This window comes from Colias eurytheme, chromosome 7 (genome assembly GCF_061535395.1).
Source record: "Colias eurytheme isolate Ceu_HAF_F1 chromosome 7, ilColEury1 Martin Lab GWU primary, whole genome shotgun sequence".
Taxonomy (NCBI): domain Eukaryota; kingdom Metazoa; phylum Arthropoda; class Insecta; order Lepidoptera; family Pieridae; genus Colias; species Colias eurytheme.
Window position 1 is genome coordinate 6,184,584 of NC_142986.1, and position 15,502 is coordinate 6,200,085.

Below are 15,502 nucleotides of genomic sequence, written 5' to 3' on the forward strand. Positions count from 1 at the left end.
ATGCATATTTATTTCTCTAAACACAAACAATCTGCGTCAATAGGTATTAAAATTAGACTACTTACTGTAAAGCATTAAAATATTTACATAAAAATGACTGTTTGCCACATCTACAAACATACCTTTTTTTCATACAAATTCATGCCAATAAACCGCGTCCGCTCATGAACGACACCACACAATGATTGCATAGAGGGATGTAACGTCCGTCGCGCCGGTCACCGCAAGGCTGACGTGGCATGCGACATAGCAGATATATATTTATTAAATACCCACTGTTACAGCTGCACATTCATATTAAATGAACCGTGGTTACTGTTGTAAGTGCGCATTTTCATGGTAATCTGTTAGGTCCTGTTTTTGGTGTGGGTATAAATAGGATACAAAATATGAAATTAAATTATACCAGACAATTAATCAAATACTTTATTTTATAAAAGTACACAAATTATTATTGTATTCTTAGTTTTAATATTTTCCTATATTTTCAAAAGATATGCATTTTGACTTTTGAGTTTCAAGAATAGGTTAAACTAATCCATACTAATATTATAAATGCGAAAGTAACTCTGTCTGTCTGTTACTCAATCACGCCTGAACTACTGAACCAATTTGCATGAAATTTGGCATAGATATATTTTGATACCCGAGAAAGGACATAGGATAGGTTTTATCCCGGAAATCCTACGGGAACGGGTCTTTCTCTGAAAATGCGGGCGAAGCCGCGGGCGGAAAGCTAGTAATACATAAATCCACTGCGTTTTTGCTGATTTTGTATCACAGTACATGTTGGGTTTAGATAGAAGGTAAGTATCTCCATACAATTCAGAAATCTTATAAGCATTTTCCTATCCCATTTTGGCGAGACAAGCCATTTCCATTTAATCGACGTTGCCTGTATATTGTACGAGACTTTTATTAGCTACATCAGTATAAAAAGCGAATATTATCAAACATGATTGCAGGGAAAACTTTAGACATAATAGCTTGATATATTGGTACAAGGAATAAAAAAGTTTCCCTATCTGTGGGAGCAGTCGGTAGCTTTGTTAGAGCTATAAGTATGTAAGTATGATTTACGCAACTTGTGAAAACTTTATAATAGTATCTCCTTTACTATTTGTCAAATCTTTCTTATTTTTTTATTATAGTGTACATATTGGATGTATATATTTACTGCCTTAATTATACGAATGCTTGTAGAATCACACTCAAATAATGCTCCAACAAAATACATAAGTACATTAAATTAAAATTGAATATTATTACAGATACGCAGTTTGAAATATTCAGTATATTCCATCCTGTCTGCTCATTATCAGTTCTCAAACAAGTTTGTAAATAAGTAGATACTTGATAGAATTATATTATTAAAGGTTTTCTATGAACCTTCAAGTCAATTTTTGTGTGAAAAACTATTAAAGATCTTACTTATCTGTGTTCACAATCTTTTAAATTTATAATTTTCTTACTTGAGAAAAAAGTTGTGAAAATAAGGCAGTCTCTACAATTAATTATTATTTATTTAAACTCCGTGAAACGTGAAATTAGACTTATATAGTCCATTCGCTGAAAAGTAAATAGGTAACATAACACATAATAATATCTAATTAGGTATTGCGTATTTATTGCACACGATTAAAAGATGTAGAGGTTTAATATTGGTTTTAAACTTTTCGATTTACGAGTGAAATATGAAAATAGTCGCAATTTGCAGGTAAAAATAAAGTAATAAATAGTAAAAGGATTTGTAATAAACCGATGCGGTTAAAGCAGCCAAATACGCGCAAGTGTGCATTAAAACAATTGATTTAAAACATTTATATTTATTGCGGCATTAAACTCATAAAGGCGAACGTTAATATGAATATTTATTCAAATTGGTACTCATTTTTGGTTGGCGCTGAATTTTATCAGGAAAGTAATATGTGTAATAGCATTAAATGTATACAGCTGAAAATGCTTGTGTAAGAGAAATTCAGTCGAACAATAAAAACATTTTGTCGCCTTTAAGCCTGACTCTAACGTACACTGAAATCGGTGTGAATTACTTCCGATAGGATACACTGCTTCGTATATTAAAGCCTTCTGTACTATGGTAGATACGTAACGAGCGATGAATTGTAGAGCATTTATATTGTCGTGGGTCGGAGGTAATTTGGATTTGCAGTCAGTGATAAAGGCGTTTGGTAAACAAAGGTGCCGGTCGCTGCCAACGCGCTGAGTAGCGAAATTTGAAATTTTATATCGGTCATAAAAGTGAGGGTTACATTTGGCGACGTTTAGCTCTGTTTATATTGTTCGCTAATGAATGCAGCCTTCCATGTTTTATTATCCACTTAAGTTCGTATGAGGTTATATTATCATTGCATTCGGCAACCAAATAAGCTGTGTTAATTACCCCAATTATTGGCTAATTAAAAGCGGTTTAAAGATTTATTGGCAGTGTAATTTTAAAACTTCGTGGTATGTTGTTCCTTTGTCATGACAATGGATTTTATTTGGTATGAAATGACATAAATTAATTAAGGATGCCATAGCTCAATGGACACACGACGTATAGGGTATGAGATCTTTAATTTGGTTTTAATTCAAATGGCTTTGATCACAAATTAACTGATTGTTTTAATATATAAAACGAATATTTGCAAATAATTCAATGAAGGCTACATAATATACACTGTCCGATTTATCCTTCATAATATTTATAGCATTAAGACGATACACAAAAAAAAAATCCACTGCTTGGCGGGCGGAGTCTAATAGCTCGCTATCGCGAACGCGGGTGTGCGCGAAGTCATTCTTGCAAACTCGCCGCGCTGCCGCTGGCCGACTCGGGACAAACATGTATGGAGTCGTCATACAGTTATAATATTGTTATACTATATTTATTTAATTGTTGATTTATTGGTTTTATTTTCTTGCTTATAAACAAATAATCTTCTTTTTAACAACTACTTAGACATTATTAATAATTATTATTATTTCGTAATGTTAACTTTATTACAAAATAATACAGGTTATAAATAATCTTTAAAATAATAAAAAATATTGTTACTCTGAAAAAATGAAATGGTACTCAATAACGCGGACTACTGAATTGATTTAGATAGAATTTGATGCTGACGTAGATATAACATCATGCCCAGAAATGAAAGGTACTATTTCTGAAAGAAGTTATAAACCCTAATTCTTCTCAGTCAAAGTCAAGAGTGGAAGATATCGCTAATACAGTAAAACTGATGCGAAATGGATGTTAATTTGTATATTTTTTTGTTAGTTGTTACTTAATCACGTCAAGACTACATTACCAATTTTGATAAAATATAGCTAATTGCCTGGATTTACACATAGGATACTTTTTATCCGAACTGAACATTTCTGTGGGATAAAACAGGATTCACGATATAACCTAATTCCACGCGGGCAAAGCCGCGGTCGGAATGATATTTTTTTAAATAAAAAAATTGTTTTAAAAAAAACACAAAATATATTGACGCATGTATTTATTTTTTGCACTCTATTATAATTGTAATTATTCATTACAAATAATCAAAATAAAATAGCCAGAACAAAGTTAGGCCCTGGTAGGGTAGGTAGGCAGGTACAGCAATGTGAGACGAACACTGGCTTATTTATACCAAAAATAATGTATTATAAACATTAAATTAAGTTTACAACAAAAATACATAATATTAGCTAATGTGAAAACGAATCAACCAATCATCCCACAACAATGAAATGTGCACGCAAATATTCATCCAAATCGGTTCATGTGATTAGGAGGAGTGACTGCAGCGCCATCTTCCGGGCCCAATTGTGTTTCCAGATCACCCAGGAACTCAATTTAATATACTTACACAAAATTATTCGAAATGAAAACTCACATTACTATGTAAATATGAATATAAACCTGTTTTAGTACTAAGCAATTTCCCGCACAGGTGTAGTAAGTATAAATGAAATAAATATCAACATCAAATTCTTTATACAACATACTTATCTACCACCTACTAAGAAATGTAATTCTTGAAATTTTTTCGTATTTTTTTAAATATAATACATACTACTCCAATGAGCTCCTGTTCCATATTACATCCACCATACTTCCACTAAGTTCACCATGATTTTTTATTTCTTTGCACTTTGTTGCTTTTTGCTAAAAATGGAATCATGCGATAAAACCAGTAGAGCGTTGATAACATACATTTTTGACTGAATAAAGGTACTTACGAAGGAGTGGGTTCACATTGTGAACAATCAGTGGGTTTATTTTCCTTCTGGATTCCGGATTTCTGAAAATATTATTTATGCTATAAATGAAAAAATCTTACACATTCGTTATGTACTTAAAACAGGGGTACATATCAAATATCGTCTATAATACAATTATCATCAAATTTAAAATAAAACCAACTTCTTCATTAATTTGTTCCAATTGTAAGCATTCTTTTTTCTCCAACCTTTATGTTTCTTCTTCTTATTTTCTTTATTGTCCCCATTTGTCTTATCGTGTTGTCACCCTTTTTTACGATTGCGCGAGCGACACAAGTTCCCCGTGTGACGGCCGTAGCGGGAATGACTCGTGCAGCGATCGGGGTAGGAAGGTACAGGGCGGCTCTCGCTATATTGGCTGGTCGCGCGCTAATTTCAAGTATTTCTTGTTTATTTCAAAACCATCGCATATTTCAAAATTCTAAATCGGTAGACGTATAGGTTGTATATTTTATAGTTAATATCCAAAAAGTCGTAACTTTACGTTTGTTATTTTGAAGATGCCAGAGATTATAAAAAAATAACAATGAGAACTTTGTATTTTTTTTCTATCGAGAAAATATCATGGAATCATGTTTCTAAAACGGTAGACGTATTGTGTTACTATTGAACTTTCTTGTCAAGAATTTTCATCACGACAACTTTAATAATATAAAAATTACGAAGGTTTGAAAAGGGCCGTAAATGTTAGAAAAATTAATTCATCACCTTAATAATCAATTTCGCATAAATTAACGAGGCTTTTAGCATAAGTATCGATTACCTGCAATATGATCATCCATATTAATATAAATGATATTGTTATTTCACATATTTATCACCAGTAATAACAAATTTATAGCCACCTTAACATATGCTACATTTAAACAAAGCTGAACAACAAAGCATAACATAGTTGCAATGTATTTTATTGTGGGTTTTCGCATTAAAATTCGCGTTGGTCGCGAACATTCGCCTGTGGGACATTGATCTACACTTCCCGAAGTCCCGTCGAACTATGCAAATTTTAGTTAACACTTTGTACAAACGCTCTCTCGCAAATTATTCCCAGCCAGCATACCGCAACCGTTTCGATTTTTAGATGTTTCTGCTGGTTGTGTTTTGGAATCGTAAATGTACGTTTGTAAAGTTTGCGTCTTATTTGTGAGATAGAGATATATTATTGCAAGTGGTTTAATATACCTAAGTAGGGATTATGTCATAACGTGATTAGAAATCAATCACCTAAATTATTAATGCCGTGATTTCGTTTAAACCCATGTTAAATTCTTTTTAAGACCAGAAGAGAAGAAATGTCCTGACCTGTTTGTTTTGCTTTTATTTTATCTAATTTTAATAAATATAATTTTATATTGCACTTCTATTTCAACCGACTTAAAAAAGGAGTAGGTTTTCAATTCGACTTACATAGGTATATTTTTTTTGGTTTTCTATTGAAAAATATTTATCCCATTAGAAGACTAGAATTAGTTCAAAATGTACCACTAAAATCTAAAAAAGAGCATTTAAACAAACGAACAATGGAACATTCCAGAACTTCCTGCAGGATTCAAAATTAATGCAATTTAACCCGAAGTTAATAATTAACACTATGTATGTACTTGTCTTGTCTGAAACTTGCTATGGCTCAATATTTGTCTTTGCTTGTTGGAGTTCCGTCCACGAATAGTTATTACCTCCCCAACTTAGTTTTGTTTGCTGCCATAATATTGAATTACGCTAATACCACGTTTGAAATATTCAGTATCACAATCTGGTTAGATTTAGTACTAGCAAATTAATGTAATGGAGGTATTTTTATTTTTATTTTTATGAAAACAATAAAAAAAATATCAAGTGATATGAAGTTAAAAATTTGTAGATATTAGTCACATGAGATTAAATTGTACAAAGTAGTAAACATCCAAAGTAAGTATATTAATGGTAAATTAATTTATATTTATAATATAATATCGTCTCACAATTTCACAGTTCCATTTTAGGCACTACACCGAAGCTGTAACCGCAACACTAAACACCAAGTGATACCGGTATTTATGACTAAATATTCAGGTATTACGCGACACATAGAACCTAATCTAAGTTTACATAAAGGTACTTCACACTCATATACGGTAGTCGCTTTGCCAGCATATGGTGCGTCATAACCGTAAAATTTTATCGTTTTCGATGCCGAAATGATACACGAAACAATCTAAAATATAGCTGTGCATGTCTGGCATCGGGCCAGTCGTGTATTGGTAATGACAGGGCTTTACAATTTGTGATGTCATCTATTGTCACAAATGGTGGGTTGTAAATTTTGTTTTCGATAAGTCAAACGGTTAAAAAATATTATGTTGCAGATCGCTCGTAAAATTCCAAGGAGCAATATGGAGTAAATTAAATTTTATTAAAAAAGGCAATGGGTATAAATTTTTCATAATTTAATCAAAAGCATTTCGGTAGGTATGGAAAATGTTTTGTATTTAGGACTACGGCATAAGTTAATAATGTGCAAATTCGAAGTGCGTCAGACAAGAGAAAACATCATATTTTATTATTAAGAGAAAACATCATATTATAACTTTACATTACTACTTACTATTACTATATCCACTTAAAAATCGATAATTTCACAAATTTACAACTGTAGTCAACATTGATTTAATAGTTTTCCACAAGCTCTATGAAACTTTAGATTGTTCTAGAACATTGTATCTATATTTCCACTGATAACATCGTTATGTAGGAACGTAACATCGCATGATAAATTGATAACAAACTGCCACTTTTTACCGATGTCGACTCGATACAATCGCGATGCATATCGATTGCATCGGACGTGAAACATTGCGTGTGGAATAACCTTTACATATCGTGTGGACGGAGCACTATTTTATACAACTTGTTTTAATAAATACAATTAAAATCTATGTTTATTAACGAGTTAGGAAAATGTAGTCATTTTCTTTAATTAACTTCATGATTTTAATTTGAATCTGAAACTGCAACTGATTCTGAATATTTAGTTACGCACTTATAAAAAAGTGTTATTCTCGTTGCTTTTATTCAATAAATCTATTTTTATACTTTCAGTTCTCTTTTTCTATTGTCTATTCTAGGTTCATCTGCTTCTAATCCTATCTTTAACTAATTGCTATGAAGTAATCGTACTCTTTCATTTTGTATCAAGGAATAAGATGCCATATACGTTGTGTATTATTTATTTATTTATCAACTTTGCGTCATATTATAATACAGCTTGCCATTAAATGTTTAACGGCTCTACCTGCTACCAATACATTTTATTAATTATTTTATATTTTTAATTTTATAATTCAGTCTTTGTTCCTCTTTAATATTGGAATTGAATATTAAACGAAATGATAATTTAAAAACTTGCAATAGCGCATTATCATAAATCCGCATAGCATTCAGTTAGACCAGAACCTTCAAAGTGCCTATCGTAAACTAGCGTATGTAGACTCAATAAACTTAACCAATTAGCCCCGTGCAAGTGAGTGTATTTCTTCAACTATTTACGTTTATGGCTCAGCGACTTTACTACTAAACCCATATTATATGTGGCACTCTTTACATTTGTAAAACATTGTAAATTTGCCGTATTATTGTTATTGGCAATTAAGGAGGAATTAATTGACTTTATGAATATGTTATAGCCCTGTTTCAGTGATGACATTAAAATAAATTTGCAAAAATATCGATAGTTATCTGTTAATATAAAATTTACATTTTATTGGAATATCGGTTTTTCTGATAACATTAATAATATCAGTATAATGATAGTGTTATTTAATAAAAACTACCTACAATTGTATGATTTGCTATTTTTTTGTAAATTAAGGAACTTTCATTATTTTAAAAGAAAAAAATAACCTACATCAAGAGTCTTTTCAATGCACCCATTAATCTCAATTTCGAACAATAATCACATTAAATTTAAAAACCATAAACAGAACTTCAGGGTGAAATACAATAACCATAAAGTACATTACGCAAAACGGACCACAGTCCACACGCTTTTAAATCCGCACAGCTGATTAACCCTCACGCCGCTATTAAAAATAGATACAACAAAATATCGTTGGGACGGTCTCTAGACGCACGTGCTGCCTTGCAATTCAATTATGGTAGTATACTGTATATTCGTACAAAATCAAATAACAGCTAACTTAGGTGTTGGTAGTGAGATTATTAGAACAATAAATAGAAGCGATTTAGAACACTCGGAGACAATTTACTGAACAACTAAGCGTTGCTGTATTGGTGTTACAATGTTTTGTGATAAAATAAGTTGTAATACAGAATGCAATGAAATTGGAATGATTTCGCCGCTCATACTGATTTTATTAATTCTTGTTACTTTATTTGACGAAAAACATCAAAGGAGCATTGCACTGTTTTACGATTGAGAAACTATTTTGTTTAGTATTAGAGGTACCTATTTTAATGATAGTTATTATTATGCCATAGTAGTATTTTGTGTTTTTCATTTTCACTGTGCACGATCTATGCATAATGTTTATTACAAGATTATTCAGTTATCTTTAATTTTTATTTGATTTTTACACTAAAATAAAAAAGTACGTTTCATTAGCCAAATTTATTGAACGTAAAAAAGACATTTGTAAACGTTAATCCATACTAATATTATAAATGCGAAAGTAACTCTGTCAGTCTGTCTGTTACTCAATCACGCCTTAACTACTGAACCAATTTGCATGAAATTTAGTATAGAGATATTTTGATACCCGAGAAAGGACATAGGCTACTTTATCCCGGGAAATAGGATAGGTTTTATCCCGGAAATCCCACGGGAACGGGAACTATGCGGGTTTTTCTTTGACTGCGCGGGCGAAGCTACGGGTGGAAAGCTAGTCTTTAATAAATAAGAAAATGTCAACTTAATAGAAAACTCCGAATCGATCCTTCTAGAAAAAAATAGTACAAACAGTCTGTAACCGAGATGTCAACTTTTTGTTTGACCTGAACTCGAAAAAGCTTTTCCGCTAGAACTAAACGATATAAAAGTTCTCGCTGCTTCAATAGAAATAAATTCTACGCAAATAATTAAAGGAAATAATTTTTAAACAAGGTATTTTCTCTCAGTTTTATACAAATAAATGAAGTGTCTGATGATAATGTTTTAAATGGATAATTTGTTATAAGTACCTACTAATTGAATAAAGAGAACATAAAGAAAAAATAATTATTGAACATAAAAGGTAATCTATTCCAATTCTTCTAAAATGGCTGGACCGATTTTGAGTTTTACTGGCACCCAGTTAAACCATTGATCCCAGAGGCAGTATTTGTCTTCAGCTGGTTTTCTGCACTAATATTATAAATATAAAAGTTTAATTTGAGTGCATCTATGGGGTTTACCTAAAACTCTTTATCAGGTTTAATTTTATTTGTAGCAGAATTGCATCAACCCTTGTTGTCAAAGAGTTTTCATCAAGAGCGGTGGAGGCATATACAATATATCTAATACTTACGCTTTCACACAATATTCACACAATATTCACACTCAACTCAAGTTCGATACAGACATACATAATAACTAACAATTACCAGTATTAATTTTGCATTTCAATATGCGAATCCGCAGCATCTGTTCTGACATACACTGACCGATTTGATATGCACCCTTCCGTTCCTGACAGCCATGATTGTTTCAATGTGTGTTTTCGACCTATATATACAATGTATTGAACCACTTGAACGTTTTAATCATTTCAGGTATTTTTTGTTTACTGCGTGAAGAATTTATTGAATCATCTCTAATATTGAAAACAGGAAAGGAGTTGTATAGAACGAGGGACAAAAACGTGTGGTGTATTGTATCTAGAGTCTAGACAATATTACGATGAGTAAATCCATACTAATATTATAAATGCGAAAGTAACTCTGTCTGTCTGTCTGTTACTCAATCACGCCTTAACTACTGAACCAATTTGCATGAAATTTGGTATAGAGATATTTTGATACCTGAGAAAGGACATGGGATATGTTTTATTCCGGAAATCCCACGGGAACGGGAACTATGCGGGTTTTTCTTTGACTGCGCGGGCGAAGCCGCGGGTGGAAAGTGGAAATCTAGTAATATATTATATAGTTTGATAGAGACGTTTCACATTAATTGGTTTCAAAATAACATATTGGGAATTTTAAGCTAAGATAAAATTATATGGAAAATTAGTCAATACAGAGCGAGTAGCGATCGCGAATTATTTTCCGCACGAGGCTGTTTAGCTCGGCCGAGGAATTTCATTTTCCTCGGCTGGGCCAATTACACGTCCACGTCCACAAATAGTTCGACAGGCTAATGATGAATAAGTGTTTTAATTACACAACCTAGAAAATAATGAAGCATTTTATCAAATTGGGTATACCCAATTTGAATAATTCATACAATAAATTTTTTTATTTAATTTTATTAGCTTTAATTAGTATCGGGTATTAAATAGTGCCTATAGTTTATAAGTTTCTATAAAATTCAGCGAACATTATTGCAGTTGATAGTTTCCTAATTGATTCCTGTCATATTAAATTTCTATTTCAATCTATCTACCAATTTCATCAAAAAGTTGAGAGCTTCAACGAAACATAAATTATTTATTAAAGCCAGTTCTTCAATAAGGATAAAAATATTCATACAAAATAAAATCTACAAAGAATAATTCAATTGATTGCAAAGTTATATCTGACTGTTCAATTTGCAATTTAATTTAAAATGAATGGAGATCTATCTAGTCAAGCAATGACTTGGTCGCAAAGAATGGATTGGCTTTTATTTGATTTTTTTTCCAGATGAAAAACAATTAATATTCATCGCTACAGACTTCGGTTCACGGCACTCGTATATTTGAATAATTGGCTGATTTTTATGCAGCCGAATTAATGCAATTGGTACAACGATTTCATTATTTTTCCACTCCAATTGAGGCTTTCTGAATTGGAGATTGTAAGATCCTGAATTTTTTGTATCGTTTATAATAGGACGATGTTGATGAGTTTTATTTATCATATTTCAGTTTTCGACTGCGAATTTTTTGCGTAGGTATACTTTTCACTTGTTTGATGTAGTGAATATTTATTCGGCCTTAAAGTACCAATTATAAGAAATTGATTGAAAACTGATTGGAGGATATGATATTTTAAATTATTCAATGCGAGAAACTCTACAATAATTTAAAATGTTATCATATTTTTATTCAATAATTATAAATCACCGTAAATTTATCTCCTTTTGGAATTGAATGGATGTTATAATTTTTTAATCTCTCCAGTTAAACTGAGCCTGAAAAAGGTATTCCAAAAGTTTCCCGCTCTAACATCACAAGATTACTAAAGCAAGTTAGTTACCTTCAAAATTTCGGCTGAAGTAAACCCACGCTAATAAACAACAGTGAACAGCGACTACATTCAACATAATAGCTCATAATTATTAACCCGTTTAATTACTTCTTGCCATGAAACATTACATCTGCTCCAAAGCTAAATATTAGGCACAATAAACCCGTAACAAATGCCTCCGAATTACAGTTACATTAGTTTTAGGTGGATCCAATTAGTGCCACCACGTGACTCCGCGATATTAATGCGTAAAATCCATTAAAATATGCGTGTACGCGTGACACAATATAATTATTCTAACGCGCAATTAGCAAAACCGACGCCATTAGGTTAAAGTGCGAGTTGAATTAATGTTGGGTTACAGTCACTCGAAAGTTCCATTATCATTAGAAACAAGGTAGATTCGCTTGCAGCTTGGATATGTCTTATCCCTAATTCGACTTTGGTCTAGTGATAAAGAGGCTTTTTTAGATCTATATACAATATACATGTATCCCTACACATTTTTCCATACACAACGTTAGAACGTCTTGTGAAAGTCGTAGTCGAATGGCACACAAAAAAAATACAGTGAAGAGCTTGAACTAAGAAAATGCACAAACAATCAGACTCTTAGGGATAATACGAGGACGTATTATCCCTAAAGAAAAATCCCATACGATTCTACCCTCGTTCTAAGTTATACCACTGGAATTAATACAATATCCATCACCATGCCATAATGTATTTATTATAATCATGTTACCAATAATACATATATTGTCGTGATGTCGCTGTATAATGCAGCATTGTATGAACATTAAAAATAATTGGATTGCTTGTAAAATGTTGTATGCAACACGCCAGAAAATGCCATGTTTGTGGTTACATTGTTTTGACAGTTAGCGAGCCGCAAATCACGAATATTCACGATGAAACACAAACTAGAGCTAGGCATAATAAACAATAATAGTGCCGACTGGATTTGTGCATAATTTAATGGAAATAGAAGGATATTTGGAGCAGGTTTCAATTTGTGCGTCGATAGTTCGATGCAGGAGTAGAGAAAGGTATCATTATTAGCAAGATTATATTTTTCAATCTGTGCATCGATATTTCGAAATTCGAATGCAAAACGAAATTTCGAATGGGTAGAGAATGACGTCATAATTAGAAAGGTATTATCAGATACATTCTCTGAAAAATAATAAAATATAAATTTCGGATCAGTGAAGCAAGTTTCCGTAGTGTAGCGGTTATCACGTGTGCTTCACACGCACAAGGTCCCCGGTTCGATCCCGGGCGGAAACAATTTTTTGATGATTTAATATTGTCACAATTTCGAATATTTAATAAATATATTCATTGCGTTTTAAGTCTGCTCAAGTATTTTCGTGTTTATTCTTATCAATTAAAATATCTATAAGTAATAAATTTATCAGATTATTCTCAAAGGAAAGCCGCAAAACAATAAAAATAGAGACTAGATTTTATAGGGTACATAGTTTATTAATAGATATAAAATTTATTGCATTTTAACGACGAAATGTCGATTACATTCAATTAAATTATATTTGCATTTTATGGCTTCATAAACATATTATCGACAAACATTAAAACTATCCGTAGCTTTATTCTGTGCTCTACGTTTTTTACGTTCCAGAAAATACAGGTCTCACATCTCTGACATTAAGACCCGTCGTTTATGAAAATGTAGACCATTTACATAAACTATTATTCCAAAAACTTAACTATGCATAAGTTTATGAGCCATTCCGTTGAAGTTATTTCTCACACTATTTATTTATCCACAGCAACCTTCTGTATTCCCCAATCTCATAAAAAACAACCTGATTCCATGCATTCTTCCTCAATAAAAAGCTCATAATCCTAAACTCAATCATAATAATTTACGCATGTTATTTATAAGTTGTTCGACGAAAATGGCGTCTTTTCTCCCAATATATTGCTTTCTCGCGTGATGTCGTTACTAGCAGCTGTTACGTAGCCTACTTGTTTTGTGCCAATGTTTCATCCGACATAAAATTATATATAAAATTCGCCGCTTTATCATCCAAGTTGTACTATCACGGCACTTATTACCATATCGTGAACCAACTATTTAGTGGAACAAATTTATTACAATGCAGGTAAATGCGTTTTGTATTTCGCTGTAATTTGTTTTGTACTTAGGAAGTTTCCTGGAATACCGGTTTAGCATTCAATTTTCATAATTATTTATGATAAATGTACAAACTACTTAGTAACAAATTACAAGCAGGGTTTTCGTATTCGAAGACTTTGCTTTGTACGGACTCAGGTTTAAACATGTAAATTATATTAACCAAATACATTCCCATACAGTTTTTATTAAATCAAGACCAAATCCCACCCCTAATATAACAAAATATTATTCTGAAACGGTAACATTCCTATTATCAAACGCTCAACCATAAAATAGTGTGAGCATTTAAACTTTTCTAATAACACAGACCCTCAGCCCGCTAATAAAACGCTCATCTAGGCAAGATCTAGGGCGCGATAGCCGTGTCATCACACATTGTGGAAGGTCTAAGCGAGGTTATAACACCCTTTGAATAATGTTCTGATGGGGTTTCCTATTATGCTTGTAAAGTCTGCAATGTTTTCGGCAGTCGTGGCGCTTCCTGCAAATAGCTCAAGGCTTTTCTTAGGTGTGGTAAAGTGTATGTCAGTTAAAACAATTTTTAGTACGACTCTGAAATATACGTTGCAATCTTTGCATTATGGCTGCTATGGAATATTTACAGAACCAGTCTAAGAAGAACGTGTGAGGAAGAAAAGCAAAAGTTTAATATTATTTAATAATCTGTTGTTTTATTTACACTGCAGAAAAACAGCTAAGTACATTGAAATAAAAAAGAAGTAAGATATTTTGAAATTAGAAAGGCAATAACTGCATAATGCACCTTATAAGTTAAGTAAGTATTATTATTTGAACCAAGTTAAACAAGTTTCCGTAGTGTAGTGGTTATCACGTGTGCTTCACACGCACAAGGTCCCCGGTTCGATCCCGGGCGGAAACAGGGATATTTTTTAGGTTTTCTTTTTATGCAATAGCAACTTTATCCAATAATCATTACGTAAATTTTTGTAATTAATAATCATAATTGCTAAAATTCCTAAAAAATACAATAAAATACATCAAGTATTTTTGGTAATTAGGACACCTACCTATTGGAAAAATAAATGAGTAAGTAATTCATTAATTTATTGTATCACACTATCAAATAAAAAAAAAATCTCAGTATTTTTCTTCTTACTTGACTTTTTGTCAAAAGCGGATACATATCGAATATCGATTTTAATCCTTCCCTGTCTGTATCAATTACCTTGTATCAATATCTTAATTCAAGCTATTACCCTTGTCAACACAATTAACGGCAATGTATATAATATTATGACTTTCATATTAAGATTTTCATTCTTAAAAAAATATTTTTACGCTAATAATATGTTTAAGTAGATAGTAAGAGTTTTATCTCCATCTTTCTACATCATAATATACGTTGCTAATATAATTAATAAACTAAAGACTACTTTATAAAGATATTAACAGAAAATAGGTGTTTATAAAATTAGTAACATACAAGTATGCATTAAAAAATAAAAATATACCCTTTTGCAACCTTAAAACCTACAACTTAACAAACCCAAACAAACCACATTCGCAACAAAACAAAATAACATCTATCATTAATATTATCACAATGAATAATCAAACACTTAATTACGCACTACGTCACAGGACAGTTATCTTCATTCAAATCGTTACAAGCTATTGTTGGAACATAAAATTACAGTGCGATTCCCGGGGGTAAGGCAAGCCATTAGCACCAACTGTTCA

At 31.9% G+C, this 15,502-nt stretch overlaps 1 long non-coding RNA gene and 2 other non-coding genes across 3 annotated transcripts; 2 read left to right on the forward strand and 1 right to left on the reverse strand.

Moving 5' to 3' along the window:
* Positions 1–3,491: 3,491 nt before the first annotated feature.
* LOC149907080 (uncharacterized) lies at positions 3,492–4,989 on the reverse strand. The gene is made up of 2 exons (XR_016456939.1): positions 4,418–4,989; positions 3,492–4,295 (listed from the first exon to the last, which is right to left on the reverse strand). It is a non-coding gene; the product is annotated as an uncharacterized LOC149907080 (long non-coding RNA).
* Positions 4,990–12,854: 7,865 nt separating this feature from the next.
* TRNAV-CAC (transfer RNA valine (anticodon CAC)) lies at positions 12,855–12,927 on the forward strand. Its single transcript has one exon. It is a non-coding gene; the product is annotated as a tRNA-Val (tRNA).
* Positions 12,928–14,608: 1,681 nt separating this feature from the next.
* TRNAV-CAC (transfer RNA valine (anticodon CAC)) lies at positions 14,609–14,681 on the forward strand. The gene has a single exon. It is a non-coding gene; the product is annotated as a tRNA-Val (tRNA).
* Positions 14,682–15,502: the final 821 nt, after the last annotated feature.